This window comes from Heterodontus francisci, chromosome 11 (genome assembly GCF_036365525.1).
Source record: "Heterodontus francisci isolate sHetFra1 chromosome 11, sHetFra1.hap1, whole genome shotgun sequence".
Lineage (NCBI taxonomy): Eukaryota > Metazoa > Chordata > Chondrichthyes > Heterodontiformes > Heterodontidae > Heterodontus > Heterodontus francisci.
This window is the reverse complement of record NC_090381.1, coordinates 23,454,338-23,467,528: the sequence shown is the minus strand read 5'-3', so window position 1 is coordinate 23,467,528 and position 13,191 is coordinate 23,454,338.

Genomic DNA, 13,191 nt, shown 5'->3' with positions numbered 1-13,191 from the left:
GGAAAACCCAACAAAGGACCTTAACCCAAACATGGAAAACCCAACAAAGGACCAGAACCCAAACATGGAAAACCCAACAAAGGACCAGAACTCAAACATGGAAAACCCAACAAAGGACTAGATCCCAAACATGGAAAACCCAACAAAGGACCAGAGCCCAAACATGGAAAACCCAACAAAGGACCAGAACCCAAACATGGAAAACCCAACAAAGGACCAGTGCCCAAACATGGAAAACCCAACAAAGGAGCAGAACCCAAACATGGAAAACCCAACAAAGGACCAGAGCCCAAACATGGAAAACCCAACAAAGGACCATAACCCAAACATGGAAAACCCAACAAAGGACCAGAACCCAAACATGGAAAACCCAACAAAGGACCAGAACTCAAACATGGAAAACCCAACAAAGGACTAGATCCCAAACATGGAAAACCCAACAAAGGACCATAACCCAAACATCGAAAACCCAACAAAGGACCAGAGCCCAAACATGGAAAACCCAACAAAGGACCAGATCCCAAACATGGAAAACCGAACAAAGGATCAGAGCCCAAACATGGAAAACCCAACAATGGACGAGATCCCAAACATGGAAAACTCAACAAAGGACCAGAAGTGAAAAATGGAAAACCCAACAAAGGACTAGATCCCAAACATGGAAAACCAAAAAAAGGACGAGAACCCAAACATGGAAAACCCAACAAAGGAGCAGAGCCCAAACATGGAAAACCCAACAAAGGAGCAGAACCCAAACATGGAAAACCCAACAAAGGACCATTATCCAAACATGGAAAACCCATCAAAGGACCAGAATCTAAACATGGAAAACCCAACAAAGGACCAGAACTCAAACATGGAAAACCCAACAAAGGACTAGATCCCAAACATGGAAAACCCAACAAAGGACCAGAGCCCAAACATGGAAAAGCCAACAAAGGACCAGAGCCCAAACATGGAAACCCCAACAAAGGACCAGTGCCCAAACATGGAAAACCCAACAAAGGACCAGAGCCCAAACATGGATCATCCAACAAAGGACGAGATCCCAAACATGGAAAACCCAACAAAGGACCAGATCCCAAACATGGAAAACCCAACGAAGGACTAGATCCCAAACATGGAAAACCCAACAAAGGACCTGAGCCCAAACATGGAAAACCCAATAAAGGACGAGATCCCAAACATGGAAAACGCAACAAAGGACCAGAACTCAAAAATGGAAAACCCAACAAAGGACTAGATCCCAAACATGGAAAACCCAACAAAGGACTAGATCCCAAACATGGAAAACCCAACAATGGACCAGAGTCCAAACATGGAAACCCCAACAAAGGACCAGAGCCCAAACATGGAAAACCCAACAAAGGACCAGAGCCCAAACATGGAAAACCCAACAGAGGACTAGATCCCAAACATTGAAAACTCAACAAAGGACGAGATCCCAAACATGGAAAACCCAACAAAGGACCAGAGCCCAAACATGGAAAACCCAACAAAGGACCAGTGCCCAAACATGGAAAACCCAAACAAGGACCAGAGCCCAAACATGGAATATCCAACTAAGGACGAGATCCCAAACATGGAAAACCCAACAAAGGACCAGAGCCCAAACATGGAAAACCCAACAAAGGACCAGAACCCAAACATGGAAAACCCAACAAAGGACTAGATCCCAAACATGGAAAACCCAACAAAGGACCAGAGCCCAAACATGGAAAACCCAACAAAGGACGAGATCCCAAACATGGAAAACTCAACAAAGGACCAGAACTCAAAAATGGAAAACCCAACAAAGGACTAGATCCCAAACATGGAAAACCCAACAAAGGACTAGATCCAAAACGTGGAAAACCCAACAATGGACCAGAGTCCAAACATGGAAAACCCAACAAAGGACCAGAGCCCAAACATGGAAACCCCAACAAAGGTCTGGATCCCAAACATGGAAAACCCAACAAAGGATGAGAACCCAAACATGGAAAACCCAACAAAGGAACAGAACGCAAACATGGAAAACCCAACAAAGGAGCAGAGCCCAAACATGGAAAACCCATCAAAGGACCAGAACCCAAACATGGAAAACCCAACAAAGGACCGGAGTCCAAACATGGAAAATCCAACAAAGGACTAGATTCCAAACATGGAAATCCCAACAAAGGTACAGAGCCGAAACATGGAAAACACAACAAAGGACTAGATCCCAAACATGGAAAACCCAACAAAGGACCAGAGCCCAAACATGGAAAACCCAACAAAGGACGAGATCCCAAACATGGAAAATCCAACAAAGGACTAGATCCCAAACATGGAAAACCCAACAAAGGACCAGAGCCCAAACATGGAAACCCCAACAAAGGTCTGGATCCCAAACGTGGAAAACCCAACAATGGACCAGAGTCCAAACATGGAAAACCCAACAAAGGACGAGAACCCAAACATGGAAAACCCATCAAAGGACCAGAACCAAAACATGGAAAACCCAACAAAGGACCGGAGTATAAACATGGAAAATCCAACAAAGGACTAGATCCCAAACATGGAAAACCCAACAAACGACCAGAGCCCAAACATGGAAAACCCAACAAAAGACAAGATCCCAAACATGGAAAACCCAACAAAGCGAGAACCCAAACATGGAAAACCCAACAAAGGAGCAGAGCCCAAACATGGAAAACCCAATAAAGGAGCAGAACCCAAACATGGAGAACCCAACAAAGGACCAGAACCCAAACATGGAAAACCCAACAAAGGACCAGTGCCCAAACATGCAAAACCCAACAAAGGAGAAGAACCCAAACATGGAAAACCCAACAAAGGACCAGAGCCCTAACATGGAAAACCCAACAAAGGACCATAACCCAAACATGGAAAACCCAACAAAGTACCAGAACCCAAACATGGAAAACCCAACAAAGGATCAGAACTCAAACATTGAAAACCCAACAAAGGACTAGATCCCAAACATGGAAAACCCAACAAAGGACTAGATCCCAAACATGGAAAACCCAACAAAGGACCAAAACGCAAACATCGAAAAGCCAACAAAGGACCAGAGCCCAAGCATTGAAAATCCAACAAAGGACCAGAGCCCAAACATGGAAAACCCAACAAAGGACCAGTGCCCAAACATGGAAAATCCAACAAAGGACGAGATCCCAAACATGGAAAACCCAACAAAGGACCAGAGCCCAAACATGGAAAAGCCAACAAAGGACCAGAGCCCAAACATGGAAAACCCAACAAAGGAGCAGAGCCCAAATATGGAAAACCCAACAAAGGACCAGAGCCCAAACATGGAAAATCCAACAAAGGACGAGATCCCAAACATGGAAAACCCAACAAAGGACCAGAGCCCAAACATGGAAAACCCAACAAAGGACCAGAGACCAAACATGTAAAACCCAACAAAGGACTAGATCCCAAACATGGAAAACCCAACAAAGGGCCAGAGCCCAAACATGGAAAACCCAACAAAGGACGAGATCCCAAACATGGAAAACTCAACAAAGGACCAGAACTCAAAAATGGAAAACCCAACAAAGGACGAGATCCCAAACATGGAAAACCCAACAAAGGACCAGAGCCCAAACATGGAAAACCCAACAAAGGACCAGAGCCCAAACATGTAAAACCCAACAAAGGACTAGATCCCAAACATGGAAAACCCAACAAAGGGCCAGAGCCCAAACATGGAAAACCCAACAAAGGACGAGATCCCAAACATGGAAAACTCAACAAAGGACCAGAACTCAAAAATGGAAAACCCAACAAAGGACAAGATCCCAAACATGGAAAACCCAACAAAGGACTAGATCCAAAACGTGGAAAACCCAACAAAGGAGCAGAGCCCAAACATGGAAAACCCAACAAAGGAGCTGAACCCAAACCTGGAAAACCCAACAAAGGACCATAACCCAAACATGGAAAACCCAACAAAGGACCAGAGCCCAAACATGGAAAACCCAAGAAAGGACCAGAATCCAAACATGGAAAACCCAACAAAGGACCAGAACTCAAACATGGAAAACCCAACAAAGGACTAGATCCCAAATATGGAAAACCCAACAAAGGACCAGAGCCCAAACATGGAAAACCCAACAAAGGACCAGAGCCCAAACTTGGAAAACCCAACAAAAGACCAGTGCCCAAACATGGAAAACCCAACAAAGGACCAGAGCCCAAACATGGAAAATCCAACAAAGGACGAGATCCCAAACATGGAAAACCCAACAAAGGACCAGAGCCCAAACATGGAAAACCCAACAAAGGACCAGAGCCCAAACATGGAAAACCCAACAAAGGACGAGATCCCAAACATGGAAAACTCAACAAAGGACCAGAACTCAAAAATGGAATACCCAACAAAGGACCAGAACCCAAACATGGAAAACCCAACAAAGGACTAGATCCCAAACATGGAAAACCCAACAAAGGACTAGATCCCAAACATGGAAAACCCAACAAAAGACCAGAACCCAAACATCGAAAAGCCAACAAAGGACCAGAGCCCAAACATCGAAAATCCAACAAAGGACCAGAGCCCAAACATGGAAAACACAACAAAGGACCAGTGCCCAAACATGGAAAAGCCAACAAAGGACGACATCCCAAACATGGAAAACCCAACAAAGGACCAGAGACCCAGCATGGAAAACCCAACAAAGGACCTGAGACCAAACATGGAAAACCCAACAAAGGACTAGATCCCAAACATGGAAAACCCAACAAAGAATCAGAGCCCAAACATGGAAAACCCAACAAAGGACGATATCCCAAACATGGAAAACTCAACAAAGGACCAGAACTCAAAAATGGAAAACCCAACAAAGGACTAGATCCCAAACATGGAAAACCCAAAAAAGGACGAGAACCCAAACATGGAAAACCCAACAAAGGAGCAGAGCCCAAACATGGAAAACCCAACAAAGGACCATAACCCAAACATGGAAAACCCAACAAAGGACCAGAACCCAAACATGGAAAACCCAACAAAGGAGCAGAACTCAAACATGGTAAACCCAACAAAGGAGTAGATCCCAAACATGGAAAACCCAACAAAGGACCAGAGCCCAAACATGGAAAAGCCAACAAAGGACCAGAGCCCAAACTTGGAAAACCCAACAAAGGACGAGATCCCAAATATGGAAAACCCAACAAAGGACCAGAGCCCAAACATGGAAAATCCAACAAAGGACGAGATCCCAAACATGGAAAACCCAACAAAGGACCAGAGCCCAAACATGGAAAACCCAACAAAGGACCAGAGCCCAAACATGGAAAACCCAACAAAGGACTAGATCCCAAACATGGAAAACCCAACAAAGGGCCAGAGCCCAAACATGGAAAACCCAACAAAGGACGAGATCCCAAACATGGAAAACTCAACAAAGGACCAGAACTCAAAAATGGAAAACCCAACAAAGGACCAGAGCCCAAACATGGAAAACCCAACAAAGGACGAGAACCCAAACATGGAAAACCCAACAAAGGAGCTGAGCCCAAACATGGAAAACCCAACAAAGGACCAGAACCCAAACATGGAAAACCCAACAAAGGAGCAGAACCCAAACATGGAAAACCCAACAAAGGACCAGAACCCAAACATGGAAAACTCAACAAAGGACCAGAACTCAAAAATGGAAAACCCAACAAAGGACTAGATCCCAAACATGGAAAACCCAACAAAGGTCTAGATCCAAAACATGGAAAACCCACCAATGGACCAGAGCCCAAACATGGAAAACCCAACAAAGGACCAGAGCCCAAACATGGAAACCCCAACAAAGGACCAGATCCCAAACATGGAAAACCCAACAAAGGAACAGAGCCCAAACATGGAAAACCCAACAAAGGACCAGTGCCCAAACATGGAAAACCCAACAAAGGACGAGATCCCAAACATGGAAAACACAACAAAGGACCAGAACTCAAATATGGAAAACCCAACAAAGGACTAGATCCCAAACATGGAAAACCCAACAAAGGACTAGATCCCAAACATGGAAAACCCAACGGACCAGAGCCCAAACATGGAAAACCCAACAAAGGACGAGATCCCAAACATGGAAAACCCAACAAAGGACTAGATCCCAAACATGGTAACCCAACAAAGGACCAGAACCCAAACATGGAAAACCCAACAAAGGAGCAGAACCCAAACATGGAAAACCCAACAAAGGACCAGAACCCAAACATGGAAAACCCAACAAAGGAGCAGAGCCCAAACATGGAAAACCCAACAAAGGAGCAGAACCCAAACATGGAACATCCAACAAAGGACCGGAGACCAAACATGGAAAACCCAACAAAGGAGCAGAGCCCAAACATGGAAAACCCATCAAAGGACCGGAGTCCAAACATGGAAAATCCAACAAAGGACTAGATCCCAAACATGGAAAACCCAACAAAGGACCAGAGCCCAAACATGGAAAACCCAACAATGGACCAGAGCCCAAACATGGAAAACCCAACAAAGGACCAGAACCCAAACATGGAAAACCCAATAATAGAGCAGAGCCCAAACATGGAAAACCCAACAAAGGAGCAGAACCCAAACATGGAAAACCCAATAATAGAGCAGAGCCCAAAAATGGATAACCCAACAAAGGAGCAGTACCCAATCATGGAAAACCCAACAATGGACCAGAGCCCAAACATGGAAAAGCCAACAAAGGACCAGAGCCCAAACATGGCAAACCCAACAAAGGACCAGTGCCCAAACATGGAAAACCCAACAATGGACCAGAGTGCAAACTTGGAAAACCCAACAAAGGACCAGAACCCAAACATGGAAAACCCAACAAAGGGCCAGAGCCCAAACATGGAAAACCCAACAGAGGACTAGATCCCAAACATGGAAAAGCCAACAAAGGGCCAGAGCCCAAACTTGGAAAAGCCAACAAAGGACCAGAGCCCAAACATGGAAAACCCAACAAAGAACTGGATCCCAAACATGGAAAACCCAACAAAAGATGAGAACCCAAACATGGAAAACCCAACAAAGGAGCAGAACCCAAACATGGAAAACCCAACAAAGAAGCAGAACCCAAACATGGAAAACCCAACAAAGGACCAGAACCCAAACATGGAAAACCCAGCAAAGGAGCTTCGCCCAAACATGGAAAACCCAACAAAGGAGCAGAACCCAAACATGGAAAACCCAACAAAGGACCAGAAATCAAATATGGAAAATCCAACAAAGGACGAGATCCCAAACATGGAAAACCCAACAAAGGACTAGAACCCAAACATGGAAAACCCAACAAAGGACCAGAACCCAAACATGGAAACCCCAACAAAGGACTGGATCCCAAACATGGAAAACCCAACAAAGGAGCAGAACCCAAACATGGAAAACCCAACAAAGGACCAGAACCCAAACATGGAAAACCCAACAAAGGAGCAGAGCCCAAATATGGAAAACCCAACAAAGGAGCAGAACCCAAACATGGAACATCCAACAAAGGACCGGAGTCCAAACATGGAAAACCAACAAAGGAGCAGAGCCCAAACATGGAAAACCCAACAAAGGACTAGATCCCAAACATGGAAAACCCAACAAAGGACCAGAGCCCAAACATGGAAACCCCAACAAAGGGCTGGATCCCAAACATGGAAAACCCAACCAAGGAGCAGAGCCCAAACATGGAAAACCCATCAAAGGACGAGAACCCAAACATGGAAAACCCAACAAAGGACCGGAGTCCAAACATGGAAAATCCAACAAAGGACTAGATCCCAAATATGGAAAACCCAACAAAGGACCAGGGCCCAAACATGGAAAACCCAACAAAGGACTAGTTCCCAAACATGGAAAACCCAACAAAGGAGCAGAACCCAAACATGGAAGACCCAACAAAGGACCAGAACCCAAACATGGAAAACCCAACAAAGGAACAGAGCCCAAACATGGAAAACCCAACAAAGGAGCAGAACCCAAACATGGAAAACCCAACAAAGGACCATAACCCAAACATGGAAAACCCAACAGAGGACCAGAACCCAAACATTGAAAACCCAACAAAGGACTAGATCCCAAACATGGAAAACCCAACAAAGGACCAGAGCCCAAACATGGAAAAGCCAACAAAGGACCAGAGCCCAAACATGGCAAACCCAACAAAGGACCAGTGCCCAAACATGGAAAACCCAACAAAGGACCAGAGCCCAAACATGGAAAATCCAACAAAGGACGAGATCCCAAACATGGAAAACCCAACAAAGGACCAGAGCCCAAACATGGAAAACCCAACAAAGGACTAGATACAAAACATGGAAAACCCAACAATGGACCAGAGTCCAAACATGGAAAACCCAACAAAGGACCAGAGCCCAAACATGGAAAACCCAACAAAGGGCCAGAGCCGAAACATGGAAAACCCAACAGAGGACTAGATCCCAAACATGGAAAAGCCAACAAAAGACCAGAGCCCAAACTTGGAAAACCCAACAAAGGACCAGAGCCCAAACATGGAAAACCCAACAAAGAACTGGATCCCAAACATGGAAAACCCAACAAAAGACGAGAACCCAAACATGGAAAACCCAACAAAGGAGCAGAAGCCAAACATGGAAAACCCAACAAAGGAGCAGAACCCAAACATTTAAAACCCAACAAAGGACCAGAACCCAAACATGGAAAACCCAGCAAAGGAGCTTCGCCCAAACATGGAAAACCCAACAAAGGAGCAGAACCCAAACATGGAAAACCCAACAAAGGACCAGAACTCAAATATGGAAAATCCAACAAAGGACGAGATCCCAAACAAGGAAAACCCAACAAAGGACTAGATCCCAAACATAGAAAACCCAACAAAGGACCAGAGCCCAAACATGGAAACCCCAACAAAGGACTGGATCCCAAACATGGAAAACCCAACAAAGGAGCAGAACCCAAACATGGAAAACCCAACAAAGGACCAGAACCCAAACATGGAAAACCCAACAAAGGAGCAGAGCCCAAATATGGAAAACCCAACAAAGGAGCAGAACCCAAACATGGAACATCCAACAAAGGACCGGAGTCCAAACACGGAAAACCCAACAAAGGAGCAGAGCCCAAATATGGAAAACCCATCAATTGACGAGAAACCAAACATGGAAAACCCAACAAAGGACGGGAGTCCAAACATGGAAAATCCAACAAAGGACTAGTTCCCAAACATGGAAAACCCAACAAAGGACCAGAGCCCAAACATGGAAAACCCAACAAAGGACCAGAGCCCAAACATGGAAAACCCAACAAAGGACTAGATCCCAAAGATGGAAAACCCAACAAAGGACCAGAGCCCAAACATGGAAAAGCCAACAAAGGACCAGAGCCCAAACGTGGCAAACCCAACAAAGGACCAGTGCCCAAAAATGGAAAATCCAACAAAGGACGAGATCCCAAACATGGAAAACCCAACAAAGGACCAGAGCCCAAACATGGAAAACCCAACAATGGACCAGAGCCCAAACATGGAAAACCCAGCAAAGGACCAGATCCCAAACATGGAAAACCCAACAAAGGACCAGAACTCAAACATGGAAAACCCAACAAAGGACGAGATCCCAAACATGGAAAACTCAACAAAGGACCAGAACTCAAAAATGGAAAACCCAACAAAGGACTAGATCCCAAACATGGAAAACCGAACAAAGGACTAGATCCAAAACATGGAAAACCCAACAATGGACCAGATCCCAAACATGGAAAACCCAACAAAGGACCAGAGCCCAAACATGGAAACCCCAACAAAGGGCTGGATCCCAAACATGGAAAACCCAACCAAGGAGCAGAGCCCAAACATGGAAAACCCATCAAAGGACGAGAACCCAAACATGGAAAACCCAACAAAGGACCGGAGTCCAAACATGGAAAATCCAACAAAGGACTAGATCCCAAATATGGAAAACCCAACAAAGGACCAGGGCCCAAACATGGAAAACCCAACAAAGGACTAGTTCCCAAACATGGAAAACCCAACAAAGGAGCAGAACCCAAACATGGAAGACCCAACAAAGGACCAGAACCCAAACATGGAAAACCCAACAAAGGAACAGAGCCCAAACATGGAAAACCCAACAAAGGAGCAGAACCCAAACATGGAAAACCCAACAAAGGACCATAACCCAAACATGGAAAACCCAACAGAGGACCAGAACCCAAACATCGAAAACCCAACAAAGGACTAGATCCCAAACATGGAAAACCCAACAATGGACCAGAGCCCAAACATGGAAAAGCCAACAAAGGACCAGAGCCCAAACATGGCAAACCCAACAAAGGACCAGTGCCCAAACATGGAAAACCCAACAAAGGACCAGAGCCCAAACATGGAAAATCCAACAAAGGACGAGATCCCAAACATGGAAAACCCAACAAAGGACCAGAGCCCAAACATGGAAAACCCAACAAAGGACCAGAGCCCAAACATGGAAAACCCAACAAAGGACTAGATACAAAACATGGAAAACCCAACAATGGACCAGAGTCCAAACATGGAAAACCCAACAAAGGACCAGAGCCCAAACATGGAAAACCCAACAAAGGGCCAGAGCCCAAACATGGAAAACCCAACAGAGGACTAGATCCCAAACATGGAAAAGCCAACAAAAGACCAGAGCCCAAACTTGGAAAAACCAACAAAGGACCAGAGCCCAAACATGGAAAACCCAACAAAGAACTGGATCCCAAACATGGAAAACCCAACAAAAGACGAGAACCCAAACATGGAAAACCCAACAAAGGAGCAGAAGCCAAACATGGAAAACCCAACAAAGGAGCAGAACCCAAACATTTAAAACCCAACAAAGGACCAGAACCCAAACATGGAAAACCCAGCAAAGGAGCTTCGCCCAAACATGGAAAACCCAACAAAGGAGCAGAACCCAAACATGGAAAACCCAACAAAGGACCAGAACTCAAATATGGAAAATCCAACAAAGGACGAGATCCCAAACATGGAAAACCCAACAAAGGACTAGATCCCAAACATAGAAAACCCAACAAAGGACCAGAGCCCAAACATGGAAACCCCAACAAAGGACTGGATCCCAAACATGGAAAACCCAACAAAGGAGCAGAACCCAAACATGGAAAACCCAACAAAGGACCAGAACCCAAACATGGAAAACCCAACAAAGGAGCAGAGCCCAAATATGGAAAACCCAACAAAGGAGCAGAACCCAAACATGGAACATCCAACAAAGGACCGGAGTCCAAACATGGAAAACCCAACAAAGGAGCAGAGCCCAAACATGGAAAACCCATCAAAGGACGAGAAACCAAACATGGAAAACCCAACAAAGGACGGGAGTCCAAACATGGAAAATCCAACAAAGGACTAGTTCCCAAACATGGAAAACCCAACAAAGGACCAGAGCCCAAACATGGAAAACCCAACAAAGGACCAGAGCCCAAACATGGAAAACCCAACAAAGGACTAGATCCCAAACATGGAAAACCCAACAAAGGACCAGAGCCCAAACATGGAAAAGCCAACAAAGGACCAGAGCCCAAACGTGGCAAACCCAACAAAGGACCAGTGCCCAAAAATGGAAAATCCAACAAAGGACGAGATCCCAAACATGGAAAACCCAACAAAGGACCAGAGCCCAAACATGGAAAACCCAACAAAGGACCAGAGCCCAAACATGGAAAACCCAGCAAAGGACCAGATCCCAAACATGGAAAACCCAACAAAGGACCAGAGCTCAAACATGGAAAACCCAACAAAGGACGAGATCCCAAACATGGAAAACTCAACAAAGGACCAGAACTCAAAAATGGAAAACCCAACAAAGGACTAGATCCCAAACATGGAAAACCCAACAAAGGACTAGATCCAAAACATGGAAAACCCAACAATGGACCAGAGCCCAAACATGGAAAACCCAACAAAGGACCAGAGCCCAAACATGGAAAACCCAACAAAGGACCAGAGCCCAAACATGGAAAACCCAACAGAGGACTTGATCCCAAACATGGAAAACCCAACAAAGGAACAGAGCCCAAATATGGAAAACCCAACAAAGGACCAGAGCCCAAACATGGAAAACCCAACAAAGGACGAGATCCCAAACATGGATAACACAACAAAGGACCAGAACTCAAATATGGAAAACCCAACAAAGGACTAGATCCCAAACATGGAAAACCCAACAAAGGACTAGATCCCAAACATGGAAAACCCAACAAAGGACCAGAGCCCAAACATGGAAAACAAAACGAAGGACGAGATCCCAAACATGGAAAACCCAACAAAGGACTAGATCCCAAACATGGAAACCCCAACAAAGGACCAGAACCCAAACATGGAAAACCCAACAAAGGAGCAGAACCCAAACATGGAAAACCCAACAAAGGACCAGAACCCAAACATGGAAAACCCAACAAAGGAGCAGAGCCCAAACATGGAAAACCCAACAAAGGAGCAGAACCGAAACATGGAACATCCAACAAAGGACCGGAGTCCAAACATGGAAAACCCAACAAAGGAGCAGAGCCCAAACATGGAAAACCCATCAAAGTACCGGAGTCCAAACATGGAAAATCCAACAAAGGACTAGATCCCAAACATGGAAAACCCAACAAAGGACCAGAGCCCAAACATGGAAAACCCAACAAAGGACCAGAGCCCAAACATGGAAAACCCAACAAAGGACCAGAACCCAAACATGGAAAACCCAATAATAGAGCAGAGCCCAAACATGGAAAACACAACAAAGGAGCAGAACCCAAACATGGAAAACCCAACAAAGGACCGGAGTCCAAACATGGAAAAATCAACAATGGACTAGATCCCAAACATGGAAAACCCAACAAAGGACCGGAGCCCAAACATGGAAAACCCAACAAAGCACGAGAACCCTAACATGGAAAACCCAACAAAGGACCAGAACCCAAACATGGAAAACCCAATACTAGAGCAGAGCCCAAACATGGAAAACCCAACAAAGGAGCAGTACCCAAACATGGAAAACCCAACGAAGGACTAGATCCCAAACATGGAAAACCCAACAAAGGAACAGAGCCCAAACATGGAAAACCCAACAAAGGACGAGAACCCAAACATGGAAAACCCAACAAAGGAGCTGAGCCCAAACATGGAAAACCCAACAAAGGACCAGAACCCAAACACGGAAAACTCAACAAAGGACCAGAACTCAAAAATGGAAAACCCAACAAAGGACTAGATCCCAAAC